Genomic DNA, 15,496 nt, shown 5'->3' with positions numbered 1-15,496 from the left:
CAAGTGCAGATTCTTCATCTCTTGCCTCCTGCCCCGTGTCTTGGAAGGACAGAATCGGATAGATGAAGCTTATCTTTTGCTCCTGGGGTTGGTGTTTGGGAAGGCGACTCTCAGATCACAGCCAATTTCTGGTCCAATCAAGAGCCATTCCTGGGTAAAGACCAACCCAGCTCAGCTGCTCAGAGCAGGGGGCTGTGGGTGGGGCAGTTTCACCTCAAAGAGGAAGTTGGGTGTGGCGGGCACTTTGTTGACTTATCCAATATAGGAGTGCCCCTGGGAGCCCATCTCTTGTCTTTGACAGAGATAACTGTGAGTTTGAACTTTTCACCAGACACTCCCAGGGAAAGCCAGCCTGTTGCACTGTGAGCTTTGTGAGTTCGGATTCTCCATCATTGGTTCCTTGTAGCGTTCCTCCTGGACTTCTGTTTCCTCAGCCTGACCCTGTTTGGAGTCCATTTGGGTCTGGATCTCGTCTTCTGTTTAGGTGAGTTGGCTGCTAACTGGCCTGCCTGACCCTTGGGAATGCTTGGCTTCAGACTTGGTTCCAGATCACTTGTTCACCTTGCAGACAATGACCTCACCTCTTGCCCCGTCCCATCTACTGTTACCCACTCTGCTCCAGGTTGTCATCCACCTCCGCGTACCTTCCCAGGCCCCCCAATCTTCATCTTAGGGAATGGTTAGCGACTTCAGGGAGAGCGATTTTCGAGGAATGGTTGGGGCTGTAACCAGACAGAGCCCAGTTGAGGAAGTGACTACAGTAAGTGAAAGACCTCTAACATAGCTACAGCCAAGAATTCTGTTGTTCTGTTAAGTAATTTTATTTCTGACTATTTATGACATTGTTTTGTACAATTTCAAAGAAAAATATGAATGACAAATTCATTTTTTAAAGATTCATTTTATTTTTACTTATGTGTACTTGTGTGGGGGGTTTAAGCACATGATTCCTGTGGAGACCAGGAGAGGGCTTCAGATTTCCAGGGGCTGAGGTGTCCCACCTGATGTGGGTGCTGAGAACCAAACTCGGGTCCCTTGGAAGAGCAGCAGTAGTGATCTTAAGTGCCAATCCATCTCTCTAGGCTGTAAAGATTTGCCTTTATTTTCTTAAATTATGTGTTTGTGTGTGTCTGTGTGAGCATATGCAACTTATGTGTGGGTGCATGCCAAGGCCAGAAGAAAACATGGGCTTCCCCAGAGACGAGTTATGGATGGCTGTGAGCCTATTGATATGGTGCTGGGAATGGAACTTGGGTTCATGGGAAGTCCATCATCTTAATGACTGAGCAAGCTATGCAGTCCTATCTGTCTGTCTATCTATCTATCTATCTATCTATCTATCTATCTATCTATCTATCTATCTATGTATCATCTATCTGTCATCTATCTATCTATCATATATATATACAGTAAATTTTTAATATCTCATTAAGGTATTAGCTAAATGATTATGGTAGTTTCTAATTTTGTACTTTGTAATATGAAGTTCTAGCTGAGCAGAATCTTGACAAATTGCCATACAGAGAAGGTCAACATCCCTTTTCCTTGTGCATCAATGGGTACCCACTGGTTTACAAGGGACTGAGGATTTCGCGGGAGGGGTAACCCCTAGATCTTTGCTTCACCAGGGATTTAGTCAGGAATAGACAAAAAGAAGTGTGTGAGACGGCCAAGACAGACTGATGGGAGTGGGGGGCCGGAGAAGGCACAGTCTAGAGGGAGGAATCCCAATGGCAAGGCTGGTCTTTAGCCTTAGGAGACCACAGTCAATCCACGTCATGAGAAAGCCCTGACCTAGAGAGAAACAAAAACATGCCTGTGTTACATGCACCATTTTCTGCAAGTCTGTAATACTCTAGGGCCAGCCACCCAGAGTACCTGAACATGACAAGAGGAAGATAGCTCTCTACTTCCTGCTTTGGAAGAGGATGCTGGCAGGCATCACAGGCTGTCATGGCCCTTGGTATCTATCCTATAGAACCAATACCATGGGTCAACTGTGACGGCAGGAAAAGCTTTCTTACAGCTTGTAGCAAGGCACTAGCAATGGTTTCCTTCAGTTTTATAGTAACACTTCACCCTAAGCCTTGATGCTGAACACACGGACTGGCTTACTTCCTGTTTTTCAAAGCATCTTTGACTGGATAGCCACCCAAGGCTCTCCACTCATGCACTGATCTGAGTTTCTAACTCATAGCTGAGCTGCCATCGTGGGTCCAGCCAAGCTCACCAATCCCGATGCTGGTGGCAGAGGGTTTAGAACACAGGTCTGGCCACACAGCACACAGGTATTCTTAAAGGGACCTCCCTGCCTGCCTCACCCTAGAACCTTCCACCAGAGTTTCCTGAAGCACTCACAGTCATTTTGTGTTCTTCAATCCTTCTGATTCCTTAGTTTTTATTCTTTTTCTTTTACAATTTTGTTATATTTTTATTTTTTTGTGTGGATGGGTGTTTGTGAATGAGTGTGCACATGCATGCCAAGGCACACGTGAGGTGGTCAGAGAAAAATCTTCAGGAATCCATTCTCTCCTTCCACCATACAGGACCTAGGGATGGAACTCAGATGGTCGGGCTTGGCGGCAGGCACTTTTACCCCTAAGCCATCTCACCAGGCCATGTGTGTCTTGGGGTTACTATTGCTGTGATGGAGCACCATGACCAAAGTCATTTGGGGAGGAAAGGGCTTATGTGGCTTATGCTTCTACATCACAGTCACCACTGAAGGAAGTCAGGACTGGAACTCAACCAGGGCAGGGACCTGGAGGCAGGAGCTGATGCAGAGGCCATGGAGGAGTGCTCCTTACTTGCTTGTTCCCCATGACTCACTCATCCTGATTTCTTATAGAACCCAGAACCACCAGTCCAGGGAGGCGAGGCCCTCCCCCATCAATCGCTAATTAAGAAAATGCCCTACTGGCTTGCTTACAGCCCAATCTTACAGAGGCATTTTCTCAGCTGAGGTTCCCTCTGCTCTGATGACTCTAGCTTGTGTCAAGTTGACATAAAACTAGCCAGGCTACTGTTGTTGTTCTTTTGCTTATCTTCCAGTGTAAACACCATAGAAGGGCTATCCTGGTCTGTTTATCTTTGTGTGCCCTGCCTGGATCAGTAACTGGTACAGAGTGTTCAATATACATTAAGTTAATCCACTTTGTGAGTTTCTCGGAAATATTTGGGGGAAGACAAAAACTGTCAAAATCTTTAATTACAGACTAGGGAAATCTAGGACTTTTCTTTATGTTGTAACAACCCTAAAATGGAAGTACTCTGACATGCTTAATTTTTTTTTATACAAGAAAACCAAGGGATTAGAGTAAAGGCAACTTGCCTCTGGCCCCATAGTAGACCCCAGCCAGTAAAACTGGTATAAGAAATTTAGAATTAAGAAAAAAAAGAAAGAAAGGAAGAAAGAAAGGAAGGAAGGAAGGAAGGAAGGAAGGAGGGAAGGAAAGAAGAAACTGTAGATGCATTTCTATAGTGAAGGTAGGAGGCAGGGAAAACCCTAACTAGTATTGTAGGACAGGGAAGAAGGGGTAGCAAGCAAAGCAGAGTGTTACACATATTGCAACCTCAGCATTTGGGATGCTGAGACCGTAAGATCATGAACGTGAGGCCAGTCCGCGCAACTTAGTGAGATCTCCTTTCAGAAAACAAAAGAGGAGCTCCTTTTTATGGTGCCTCCGAGGCAGTCTGCCATGTCGAGATGAAGCAGACTATCTCCATTCCACCCACTGGCTGTCAGAAACTCACTGGAGTGGGTGATGAATGCACACACTTTATCCGAGAAATGTGTGGTCACAGAAGCTGATGCTCTGGGTGAGGAGTGGAAGGGTTATGTGGTCCAAACAGTGGTGGGAATAACAAACAAGGTTTTCCCAGGAAACAAAACGTCTTGACTCGTGGATGAATGTGCGCTCACTGTTGAATCGGAGCATTTTTGTTCTAGAGGAAGGAGACCTGGAGAGAGGAAGGACATGGCTGTTTATGGATGCAGTGTGGATGTCAACCTGAGTGTTCTCAACTTGATTATTGTACAAAAAGGGGAGAAGGGTATTCCTGGACAGACAGATAGTACTGTGCCTTGGCAGTTGGGGACCAAGAAAGCTGGCAGAATCTGAAAGCTTTTCTGTCTCTCTAGAGAAAATGATGTCCTCCAAAATGCTGTCAGAAAGCCCCTAAACAAGGTCAGAAGCCCAGGACCAAAGCACCCAAGATTCAGCCTCCTGTTACTCCACGTGTCCTGCAACACAAATGCTGACATATTACTCTGAAGAAACAGCACACCAAGAAGGAGGAGTCTGCAGAATATGCTAAACTTTTAGCCAAGAGAATGAGGAAGCCAAAGAAAAATGTGAGGAACAGATTGCAGAGAGATGTAGGCTGTCCTTGCTGAGAGCTTCCACTTCTGTGTGGGGGTGGGGGGGCTTTTAGGAGTTACAAATAAAGCTAGACAGTGGTGGGGCACACCTCTTATCTCAGCACTTGTGAGACAGAGTCAGGCAGATCTCTGAGTTCGAGACCAGTCTGGTCTACAGAGTGAGTTCCAGGACAGTCAGGGTATACAGAGAAATATTGTCTTGAGGTGGGAGGGGGTAGTAACAAATAAGAGATCAGAACTTGAAAAAAGAATGAACGAAAGAAAGAAATAAAGAAAAAAGGAAATAAGGAAAGAAAGAAGGAAGGAAGGAAGGAAGGAAGGAAGGAAGGAAGGAAGGAAGAAGAATAAGGAGGGAAGACAGACACAAAAAGGAAAAGAAGATGAAGAAGATGGGGGGACTGGGGAAATGGATCATCAGGTAAAGTACTTGCTATTTAACTTGAGGAACTAAGTTCAAATACCCAGGGCCTGCATAAGCTGGGCACTGTAGCATATACCTATAATCCTAGCCCTCCTACGGCAGCAAGCAACAAAACTCTGATCCAAAATAAGTTGGAAGGCAAGGATCAATACTGGGTGTTGCCCTGAGAACTCTACACATACACATGGAGACACACACATCGTGCAAACACACACAAAAGAAGAAAAGCAAAAAACCATGAACACGGATTAAAAATGTGAGAGACAGAACTAAAAACATTAAACGTATTAAGAGAAGAAGTTCATGTAATCAAGTGAGAAGCAAAGGGAATCCTCAAAGAGAGGAAGCTAAGTAAACAGAAGGCTGGCTTGTTGAAAACCAAGGAAGAAATGGCCAAGGCCTTATAGCTTTTAGAAAACCTTTTGTCTTATTTATGTTTCTATTGAAGAGACACCATAACCATGGCAACTCTTATAAATTTAATTGGGACACATTTAATTGAGGGGGCACACTTACAGTTTTGGAGGTTCAATCCATCATCACCATGGCGGGGAGCCTGGCTGCACGCAGGCAGACACAGCAATGAAGTCGTCGCTGAAAGTTCTACATCTTGCAGGTGACAGGAAGTTGTCTGAGACACCGAACAGTATCCTGAGCCTAGGAAGCCTCAAAATCCTCTCCCACAGTACCATACTTCCTCCAACAAGGCCATTCACTCCAACAAAGGCACACCTTCTAATAATGCTACTCCCTATGAGATTATAGGGGCTGATTGCATTCAAACTACCACATTCCACACCCTGGCCCCTATAAGCTGGTGACAATATCATAGTGAAAAATGCATTTAGTTCAAAATTCAAAAGTCCCCATTATAGTTGGAATTTTCTTTAGGCCACCAACCAGCTCCCAAATAAAGACATTAAAACTTATTATTAATTATGAATGCTTGGCTTTAGTTTAGGCTTGTTCTACTAGCTCTTTTAACCTAATTTAACCTGTTTCTATTCATCTACATTTTACCTCAGGGCTTTTTTTAATTCTTTCTTCCATTCTCCATGTCCTATTTTTCTGCTTTCTACGTGTCTGTCTGTCTAGTTTCTGGCATTCCATGTTGTCTCCTTTTCTTTTTCCTTCCCTTTTAGAACCTAAGTTCCTCCTACGTATTCTTCCTGTCTGCAAGTTCTGCCTATACCTCCTTCTCTGCTTTTAGTCTTTCAGCTTTTTATTAGACCAATCAGGTGCCTTAGGCAGGCAAGGTAAAACAGCAACATCTCTTTACATAATTAAGCAAATGTAACATGTCTTTACACACTTAAACAAATGCTCTACAACAGAAACAAATGTAACGCATTGTTGCATAGTTAAGCAAATGCAGCACATCTTTACATAGTTAAACAAATATTCTGCAACATCCCATAGTCTATTAGTCTCAACAATGTTTAAAAGTCCAAAATTCAAAGTTTCTTCTGAGATTCATATAGTCTCTTAACTGCAATCCTCTGTAAAATTAAAACTAAAAAGCAGATCACATATTTTCAACATATAATGACACAGAATATGCATTACTATTCCAAATGTAGGGAGGGGTGAATAGTGAGGAAATACTGGACCATAATGAGACTGAAAACCAGCTGGGCAAACTTCAAACTCTGCGTCTCCATGTCTGATGTCAAAACACTCTCCACATCCCCACTTCTTTCTCTTGGGCTGCTTCTACTCCCTGTTAGCAGCTCTCCTCCACAGGTATCCCATGACTCTGGCATCTCTAACAACTTGGGTTCTCCAAGGCAATCCAGGCTTTAACTTCGTTGCTTCAGCAATGGCCTTTCTGCTAGGCTTCTATTCAGAGACACTTCTGACACATGCCTATATCCTCAACAGCTTTCTTTAGAAAAGAAGAAGCAAAAACCCATTTTTTTCTATCCTTAACTCTACAGCCAGAATTTGGCCTAAGCTGCCAAGTTCTGCGGCTTACTGGGGCTAAAACATGGCCCTCATTCAATTACATCTTCACTAGCTTTCTATTCTTCACTGCCTAGGCTTGGCTGTCTTGAAATTTGCTCTATAGACCAGACTGGCCTCATACTCAGAGATCCACCAGCCTCTGCCTTCCTAGTACTGGCATTAAAGGTGTACCCCACCACACCCAGCTCTAAGCCTTCCTTTAATTCCTTCTCATGAGTTGGAAACTTAACTGGGCAGGATCTTTCCTGAGGTCACCACTCCCTTTATTCCATTTCTTAATTTATTTCTCTCCTTGAATCCAGAACTTAGTTCCATTCTACTTCCTGGTGCTCCTTTTCTCCTCAAATACTTTTCCTTGCTTAGTTTGCTCCTTTTCATTATAAATTTTCCTCAGAGTTAACACTAATAACCACACTATACTAGAGTCTATACTAGGCTGTTTTGAGACTTCTGCTAATGGAGTTAATTCAAAACTCTTCACTTTAGCCTCAGGCAGACTCTTAGGACAAGAACAAAAAGCAGCCACTTTCTTCACCAAAATATCACAAGAACAATCTCTAGGCAACATACTAGAATTCTTCTCCTCTGAAACCTCTTGAGTAAGCCCCTCAGGGTTCAGATAACTCTTAGCACTGCTGCCTTCCATGCTTCTACTAGTATTGCCCATTAGGCAGTGCTTAAATAATTCTACTGCTTTCCAAACCCAAAGAATCAAAGTCCAAATTCTTCCAAACAAAAACATCACCAGGCCTATCACAGCAATACCCCAGTCCCTGGTATCAACTTCTGTCTTAGTTAGGGTTTCTATTATTGTGGAGAGACCATGGCAACTCTTATAAAGGGACAATAATTGAGTACTGCAAGATATTTGATTATGCTGTGTAAAAATATATCACTGTGATTGGTTTAATAAAAAGTTAAATAACCAATAGCTAGGCAGAAGGCATATGTGGGACTTCCAGACAGAGAGAGCCCAGGGAAGAAGAAAGAGGGAGTTGCCAGTCAGGTGCAGTAGAAGCAGAACATGCAGGAGGAGTGGTAAAAGCCTCCAGCCTTGTGACAGCACATAGATTAATAGAAATGGGTTAAGTTAAATTCTAAGAGCTAGTTAGTAATAAGACTAAGCTAAGGCTGAGCTTTCATAGTTAATAAGAAGTTTCTGTGTCATTATTTGGGAGTTGGGACAGAGAAAGACTTATTACAATTAAGGGGGCTTGCTTATAGTTTCAGAGGTTCAGTCCATTCTCATCATGGCGGGGATGCAGGGAGACATGGTCCTGGAGAGGTAGCTGAGAGTGTTATATCTTGCAGGCAGCAGGAAGTTGACTGAGACACTGGACAGTATCATGAGCATAGGAAACTTCAAAACCCTCTCCCACAGTGACACACTTTCTCCAACAAGGCCATCCACTCCAGCAAAGGCACACTCTCTGTAAGATTATGAGGGCCAATTACATTCAAACTACCACATCCATATTAAATTCATACCAATATTGGACTCATACTTTGATTTTTAACCGCAAAACATGATAGTAAAATGCCTTGTGGCAAGAAGGGCCAGTGATGAGTCGTAAAACAGAGAGGACTCTGGGCGAGGACTCTGGGCATGGACTTTGAAGAACAAGTAAAGGAGGCAAGCAAAGCCTTGGGAAGGGGAGTCTCACCCTTGGCCTCAAGGCTGTTGATGAGCATGTTGATGGGCAAGATAAAGGATCCTGGTAATGGGCCTATGCTGAGGGAAAAGGAATCTTTGGGTCCTGCAAGAAGGTCTGGCTCCCATGTGTGTCCATCACTGCTTGTCAGCTGCTATGGCGAGCTGTCTGCTGCTTTCTCAGGGTCACTGGATGAGTGGACATCATCAGGGACAGATGATGATCCAGATCAGAGGACCAGCCAGAGGGGTCATCTGGATGGAGTGAGAGGTAGGGAGGGAAACAGGACAGGTGCATGCAATGAGCCTCAGGAGGTTGAGTTCATCCCGAGTCATACTGGCTACAGGGATATGTGACAATGTAATTGTCCATTCAATCAATATTTACTGAACACTCTTTATATCCCAGGCGGAGTGCCAGACTTTGGGCTAGGTGCTGGCAATAGAAATAACAAACTATTTCCTGATTTCTCCCCTAGGGAAAGAATTCGAGATGTGACTCTCTTTGGCCCAGACCTGATGAGCACTGTGTGTGTGTATGAAAAGCAGGACTCCACGTGGATAGTAGGGTTAGGCTGAGACTGAACACCTCTGGAGGCCAGGAGTCTTCCTTGATTACTTGCCACTGTATTCTTTTTTTTTTTTTAAAGATTTATTTATTTATTATGTACACAACATTCCTTCCATGTATGCTTGCAGGCCAGAAGAGGGCACCAGATCTCATTACAGATGGTTGTGAGCCACCATGTGGTTGCTGGGAATTGAACTCAGGACCTCTGGAAGAACAGTCAGTGCTCTTAACCTCTGAGCCATCTCTCCAGCCCCGCCACTGTATTCTTTAAGACAGAGAGAGCATCTTGCTGACTCTGAAGCTTGCTGATTCTGCTAGACTAACTGACTTGTTAGCCCTGGGAAATTCCTGCCTCTGTTTCTCCAGAGCTGGGATTACAAGCGGACATCACGGCTCTGCTTTTTTCCTGGGGTTCTGGGCATCAAATTGAGGTCCTCATATTTGCATAATAACCACCAATTTGTTGTGTTTATTTTCTATTCTCAACTTAGCACCATTTATATTCGACAAATTATCTTTTTTGTGTTGGTTTATAAATATTTCCCTAGAAATGTAGTTATGACCTGGGGTGATGCAGAAATTTGATTTTCAACCCTCCCCAAAGTAACAGTGTATCCAGACTGTTGGATTTAAGAAGCACATTTCAAAACGCTCAAGAGAAGCAGCAAGCGACTGAGGGCAGAGATGGCCCATTGCTGCATTTTCACATGCATGGTCACCGCGGGGGTGGGGGGAGAGGACGCCACTTTGTAGCATGAGGACTCTGCACTGTTGCCAGGGAGGGGGTCAGGAGGCAGCAGCGACTGCAGGGGGATTCCATCCCTGATTCTCTAAGGTGCAGTGCTTGGCAGTCATCTCCATCAAAGTGCGTTTCCTTTCTAGGTCAAGGTGCGTGCCCTACTGGCCCAGCACAGGCAGGGCTGCAGGATCACTCCTGTTCTCCCTGGTGAAAAGATTCCTCTCCATTACTGAAAGTGAATCTAGGAAGCAGAGCTGACGTAACCAGCAGTCCTGAGCCCTTGACTTCTCTATATGGAACTGAGATGGAATCCTCTAAGGAGTGCTTGCCATTGGAAAATTGGTTTTTGTACTAACAACTCACAGTCATTAAGAGTCAGTCACATGCATCTCTCTTCAGTGCCTTGAGGGTAACTCAGGTTATTCTGATTGAAACCATGTCACTATAGAAAGAATGGGAGAATGAATGGTACCTGGAGGAAGAAGAAAAATTCACCTCGAAACATCCAAATTTTCCTACATGGTGACGAATATTGGTTCTCGTTAGAAAAATGTCAACTTCTGCCTTACTGTGGCCCGTGGTTTCCAGGAGATGGAGGCTTTTAGGAGTCCCTTAGAAACTTCCCAGATCTGCCCCCTCCCTTCAGGGTCAGCTCTGCACCCAGGAAGAATTCAGAGAATCTTGTTGCTACCAAGAATCTCACAGCAGCGCCTGTGTGAGCCAGTGTCAACGCTTCAGAACTGCTTCCTGGACGCCATCTTTTTGTAACCCCTGCACATGCATTAACCCCTCCCATGGCCAACCAAGTTCATGAAGCAGGTGTTGCCATTGTCTCTGTTTTACAGGGGAGGAAACTGAGGACACGGATTGTCTAGGAACTGACAGGTAACCAGTGACTACTGGGCTTCACACCCAGGTGGTGAGACTCCGGAGCTCAGGCTTGTCGGCATTCCCTGCAGGCTGAGCCCTGGCCTGGTGAGCTTGGTTTACATTCTCCAAGCAGATGGTTTACTATAAGAGCACTTAGGTCTGTTTACGTGTTTGGCACCCCTCTATTGGATGATTATGTATCGCCACTGGAAGTTGTTAGTTGTTATTTCTGAAGCTGACAAGTTTAGTTTTAACAATGATTTGTCTTCCTCTGCTCGCTTTCCCCCAGCTGCAGTTGTTTGGATAGTACCCTCTTCAGAACAAAAGCCAAGCAGAGATATGTTTCTAAGAGTGGATGGCAGAAGGTTCCTCATTCAAAAACTTGGTATATTTTTTTAAATTAAAAATAGTTATATTTATTTGTGTGTCTGTGTGTGTGTGCACGCGCGTGTCTGTGTATCCATGTACATCTTTGTATAACTACCAGCTGATCCCGGATAAGAACCCCAGATCCCCATGAGTTGTCTGACATGGGTACTGGCGTTAAAACTTGGGTCCTCTTCAAGAGCTGTAAGTGCTCTTGTCGGCTGAGCCGTCTCTCCAGCCTGCAGAACTCGTATTTAGCAAGTACGATTTGCCGTAGCACAAAGGCAATGCACAGCCTCTGCCATTGGGAGTCCACACTGATGCGTAAGCACCAGACCCTTCTAAATACCAAAAAAAGAGGGCATCTTTCCTTTTCCTCTTCTGTTATTTTTTAATTCGGTACACAATTTCCTTTATTTCTCCAAGGATTGATAAAGCAGTGGCCCTTTCACAATCAGTATCCCTAGGGGGAGATCAGACAAGAGAAGCTGGTAAGAGGACATTAAGACTTTAGTGAACATGGCGGCACGTGCCTACAAGGCCAGCACTCGAGAGGGAGGAGGTAGAATAAGAGGTTCAAGACCAGCCTCTCTGTACAGCGGGTTTGGAGCCAACCTATGTTACATGGGACCTTGTCTTGTCTTAGACGTACACACACACACACACACACACACACACACACACACACAAAATCTCTTATTAATTTGTGCTGCTTTACAACTCTTCCTCTAGTGATTCTTTGGCTTTTTACTCCCCCTCCCCCCCCTTTTTTTGCTCCTTCTTGGTCTAAAAGTGGGAAGAGAAACTCATTTCATTGTTATTATTTTCCTACCGTGCTCCTTTTCTGTGAGGTTGGGGATCACACCTGGGGTTTCCTGCGTCCTAGGCAAGTACTCTGTCAACAGAGCTCACTGTCAGTCTTTGCACACAGAAGACACAAGTGCTTTCTTGTAATCTTTAGCCTTTAGTGATCAGGAAGGGAGCACTACGCATCAGCCTGTGGGTGGAGAATTTTCCTGGGCATATTATTTTGGTTTTCCTTGTGAGATCACAGAGAAGCTAGAAGATACTGGGTTACGTTTCAGACAGCTGTGCTCGGCTAAAATGTTGTTGTGAGTTTTAGAACATATTATTTTACCGTTGTGTCTAGTTAGGAAACTCTTGATTCTTAACTATTGATCTTTAAAATATATTTCATTACATTTATTTTTTATTTTATTTTTTGTGTGAGTGGAGGTCGAGACAACTTGTGGGAGTCGATTCTCCCCTTCTACCCTGTAGGTTCCTGAAATAGAATTCTAGTGCTCAGGCTTGGCAGCAGTGGGGGGGGGGGCTTTTCTCCACCCCTCACCCCCAGACTCAGTGACCTTCTACCCAGCATTTCTTTCTTTTCTATTATTTTGTTTTGAGAGTCATAAGTAGGCCAGGATTCACCTTGTAGCTAAGGATAACCTGGGACTACTCAGCCTTCACCTCCCCAGATCTGTGAATGCAGGCTTGTGGCTTCCAGGCCTAGACTCACAGTTCTTGAATATGCAGTTTTGTAAGTGAACTCTAGGTGCCCCCGAAAGGGATTGGAGCTAATGGAGTGTGTAACAGCCAGGACTCGCCTTTTTCTCCAGGTCAGGATGCCGAAAGGTGGCAAAGGACCTCTACAGGACTCCTCTTGTTTATCGAGATGATCCCCTATACTCTCCAAAGTGAGAGACGTCTCTTCTGACACAGAGCTGAGGATCAGCTAAATCAAAGGCCAAGGGGCCTGAGAGAAGGAGGGGTGTGGAATGGAGGGAGTGGAGCGTGAGGCGTGGGGGTGACCTCCTCCTCCAAAGAAGTAAACAGGCCTCCCTCCCTCTTGAGTTAAAGGAAGTTCGTCCCAGTTGAAGTGTGTCCAGATCACTGCGGCGGGTTTACAAGTCATTTTAGAGAATTATACCCTGGCACAAATTTAGCAGCTTTGTTTTGCAGTAAAAAGAAATCCAGCAGCATAGTTTATTATGAAAATATGGTCCAAATGAGACTTTCCTTCATGGGTTCTTGAGTAAGTATAAATCTCATGTTAGGAAATGCGACAATTAGACACACAAGCTCAGCCATGGAGAGGGAATGGTGTTTCTTGACAAAGAGCTAGCAAATCGTGATGTGTTAGAAGTTGAAAAAGTCAGATGGCAGTGGTGGCACGCGCCTTTAATCCCAGCACTCAGGACACAGAGGCAAAGTGGATCTCTGTGAGTTCGAGGCCAGCCTGGTCTACAGAGTGAGTTCCAGGCCAGCCAAGGGTATATAATGAGATCGCCCCCACCCCATCCAACCAAAAAAAAAAAAAAGGGAAAAAAGATTTTCCTTACTTTTGTGCTTGCACTGTGTGTGTGTGTGTGTGTGTGTGTGTGTGTGTGTGTGTGTGTGTGCATGCACACCCAGTGCAAACACATGCATACACGGGGCTATAACAAGCAGAACAGAGTGCCAGTTTTCTAGGTGCTGGTGTTACAGGCACCTATGAGCTACCCAACACGGGTACGAGGAACTAAATTCTAATCCTCTACAAGAGCAGCAATAGCTCTTAAACACAAAGCCATCTGGTCAGCCCCCTTTTTAAAATTTTTTGATATGGGATCTCACATAGCCCAAGCTACGTAGCAGAGGATGGCCTTAAGTTTCCAATCCTCCTGCCTCTGCTCTGACTCCTATGATTACAGGGGCACGGAGTCACAGTGGGCTTGTGTAGTGTGGGGGCATGAAGACAGCATTGGCAAGCATTCTGCCAAGTGAGCCGCGCTATCTACAAAAGATGTTTTTTTGGGGAGTGGGGAGCGGGGGAGAGTGTCTCACTAATATAAAAGCCAAATACCTCAAAGTTAAGGGGAATATTTACCTGTTGCTGGCCATATCAGCGGCTCTCAGGTGAGATTTTATGATGTGATGGCCAGGCCAGTAACACGTCTGTGATATAGAAATATAAGAGCATATTTTCTCAATTGTGTGTGTGTGTGTGTGTGTGTGGCGGGCGAGGTGGGGGGAGAAACGCCTATGTACTTGCCAGAGCTTTATGTACTCCAGGGAGCTGGTGAAGACAGAAGTAAACTCAGGCGAACACAACCGCTGGCTTTCTCTCAAGATCCTGGAGTTCTCAAGATGCACAGGCTTTATCACTCACAGCCACACAGCAACAGTAACCAGCGTTCTATTTGTTCCTTTTAAAATGGAAGGAATCTCAGAGGGCAGAGCTCTTTACCCGACAGCCGAAAGACGCCATCCTTTGCTGTTTGATCAGCCAGGGTCGCTGCCCAGCACCCAGGAGACAGGTTCATGCCCGTGGTTCTCCCCCTTCTTTACGCTGCGGCCCTTTAATACTGTTTCTCACATTGTGGTGACCCCCAACCGTAGCACTGTTTTCATTGCTACTTCATAACTGTAATTTTGCTACTGTAATGAATTGTAATGTAAATATCTGTGTTTTTCGATGGTCTTAGGTGACCCCTGGGAGGGGTGGCGATCCACAGGTTGAGAACCACCAGTTCATGCGATGTTTTTGTCAATCTGTGTTCCATGGTACACTGATTTCTTGACACCTCTCTCAACGGTCATTTGTATTGCCAAATATTGACTGCAAACTTGAAAAAAAAAAAAATAGGGAACCTCCCTATAACAATCACAGAATGTTAGCGCAAAAGAGAACTGAAAGATGACTCTGTACGGACCACCATTTTGTAGAAGAAGAAACAGAAGCTCAGGGTAACACCCTGATGTTTCGTGGAGCAGGGGCACAGCAAGCCTGGGTGCTCTGGCCTCACTCAGCCCCACGCTCAGCATCAGCAGCACAAGGACTGCCTCTCACTGTCTGGCGAGTGAGCGTGTGAGGAGCTGGGGAGCTAGAAAGGAAAGTCACCCAGCACTTGACACCGAATCCAGAAGAGAAAGTAGAGTGAACACCGCCCTTTGAGTTGCTGGTGATGTCTATGCAGTGCGGTAAAATGATTTCTGTAAAAATACTGACCGCCCTGTATCAGCACTGGCTTAAAACCTGTCAGTGGCTCCATGAAGCCTATAAAGCCAAACGTCCTCACCAGCTTCCTCTCTGTGCTGATGCCCAAGACCTAGCCATGGGTGGCTTTTTCTTGGCATAGCACGCTGTGTCATTCCACCGGGCCTTCGCTCACACTGTCCTCTGCCTGTCATGGCCTCTTTGGTCACCCTCCAGGAAGATCGTGTCCTTTGTATTGGACTGTCTTGTATCTCCCTGTCCCCTCTCGAAAGCTGAATTGACATTCTCTCCCTTTTTCTATTCTTCACTGTATCCTGCCCACGCTTCTAGAGCCAGCAATGGTGGAGTTTTTGTAACATTGACTGTTTTCAAATACATAAGTAAGTCTGTTATTCATACTTCCATCTTTCTCTACCAACTGAATGTAAGTAAGACTTTTTTTTTTCACCACTAGAATCTGATTTACAGAATCTCTCTTGAATGAATTACGCCTAGAAGGCATTAGAAGGTTGCACGGATATTCTGGATGAAGCAGTCTGTTCTTGGAGTG

At 44.9% G+C, this 15,496-nt stretch overlaps 1 long non-coding RNA gene across 1 annotated transcript; it reads left to right on the top strand.

Annotated features, from left to right (window-relative positions):
• Positions 1-231: 231 nt before the first annotated feature.
• On the top strand, positions 232-15,342 carry LOC125408895 (uncharacterized). The gene is made up of 4 exons (XR_007234616.3): positions 232-484; positions 4,142-4,354; positions 8,898-10,983; positions 14,022-15,342. It is a non-coding gene; the product is annotated as an uncharacterized LOC125408895 (long non-coding RNA).
• Positions 15,343-15,496: the final 154 nt, after the last annotated feature.

Source organism: Myodes glareolus, chromosome 17 (assembly GCF_982192425.1).
Source record: "Myodes glareolus chromosome 17, mMyoGla1.1, whole genome shotgun sequence".
Lineage (NCBI taxonomy): Eukaryota > Metazoa > Chordata > Mammalia > Rodentia > Cricetidae > Myodes > Myodes glareolus.
This window is presented reverse-complemented; position numbering and strand designations above follow the sequence as displayed.